The 1,394-nt window shown below is 47.6% G+C and overlaps 1 protein-coding gene across 1 annotated transcript in view; it reads right to left on the minus strand.

Moving 5' to 3' along the window:
• PRKCI (protein kinase C iota) overlaps positions 1 to 1,388 on the minus strand; it is a 26,579-nt gene extending 25,191 nt beyond the window's left edge. The window contains exon 1 of the mRNA XM_031055380.1: positions 1,323 to 1,388. The gene's annotated coding sequence lies outside the window, so the exon portion shown is untranslated. The remainder of the gene's footprint in view (positions 1 to 1,322) is intronic.
• Positions 1,389 to 1,394: the final 6 nt, after the last annotated feature.

Genomic DNA, 1,394 nt, shown 5'->3' on the forward strand with positions numbered 1-1,394 from the left:
CCACAACCCTGGGCTGCTTCCTCCCTGTGCTAAAGCAAGAATACATGTGATTGCATGTGGAAATGATCAAGATTAAAACTGACCCAGCAGAAGAAAAATAAATGGTTTTCATCCAGAGGAGTTTCCCGTTTTAGTTCACTGTCTGACCAAATGAACACCTCTACCAGCTGATAGCCAGAGGCATCTTTGCTTCCTTAAGAAAAAGTGGATTAAAGGGACTGTGAAACAAAGAGCTCAGAATTTCACATACTTTGACAGTGTCTCACATGTCCTTTAAAGCCACAGACTGTGCCAGTCTCCACAGCAACTTCTACAGACTTCTGTCAAGAAAAGCCCCAAAGCAGACACAAGCCAGAAACTAAACACAGTAGCAAATACCAAATGCTCAGCATAGTTTCTGTACCTCTCCTTAAAGTTACACAGCCAGAGATAGCAGAGAGTAAATACTGAAAATTATTACACTTCTTGCGCTTAACACATAACTGGAAGGAAGCTATCAAGAGCATCGTGTTCACACTTAATCCAAAAATGCAACCTACATTGTTTTCTGCTTAGATCACCTCCCCTCAAACTTAATGGCCTAATGAACTACTGGCAACCCTTGCACTGAAACTTATTAAATCCTGTAACTGTTACTATTTAATAGCTGGCTATGAATCCAAGCCAGAAACGTTTCTTTGGCTCTGTGTGTTATTGCTGGAGAGCCACTGAATTAGGCCCACAAAATTCAGATTTCGATTTCTGCAGACAGCTAGTATTTTGTTGGTGTTTTTTTTTTTTTTTAACAGCAAAAGCATAATTGATAGTAGATGCATCTGAGTTACCATTCACAGACTCCCCTGGAAATCGCTCGGTCTCTGGCAAACAGCCTAAAAACCCATGAAACAAATTTTCATACAAACATCCTCTTCCTTTAGTCCTGAACATCACATAACATAGAAAGACCAGGACGAAAGCCGGATCCCAAACATCCTGGCGTGTATTAATGAAGGGATATGTACTTATTACTGGCAGCCAAGACCTGGGGGCGAAGGGAAGCAGGGTGAGCAGGGCAGAGGCTGCTCAGGCACATCCTTGCTCACCGGGACGGCCACTCCAGGAGAAGGGAGGATCCGACTTCCCCCCGAACCCTGACACCAGTCCTGCACTTGACACCCATTTCAGCACGGCCGGTCGGTCGTGGAGTGTTTTTCCTCCGCTCTTTTCCTCCTCCCCTACAAGTCACGGCATAGCCAGGGCTTGAGCCAGGAGCATTCCCGGGTGCCCCGAACAAACGCTGCTCTCCGCCCGGCCGTCCCCAGGGGCTCGGGGCCCTCACTCACCCCTTGTAGTAGGCTTTCACCCGGACCTGGTGGGCGCTGTCTCCGCCGAGGCTGCCCCCGAGGCCGCCCGGA

Source organism: Geospiza fortis, unplaced genomic scaffold (genome assembly GCF_000277835.1).
Source record: "Geospiza fortis unplaced genomic scaffold, GeoFor_1.0 scaffold172, whole genome shotgun sequence".
In the NCBI taxonomy this organism is placed as follows: Eukaryota; Metazoa; Chordata; class Aves; order Passeriformes; family Thraupidae; genus Geospiza; species Geospiza fortis.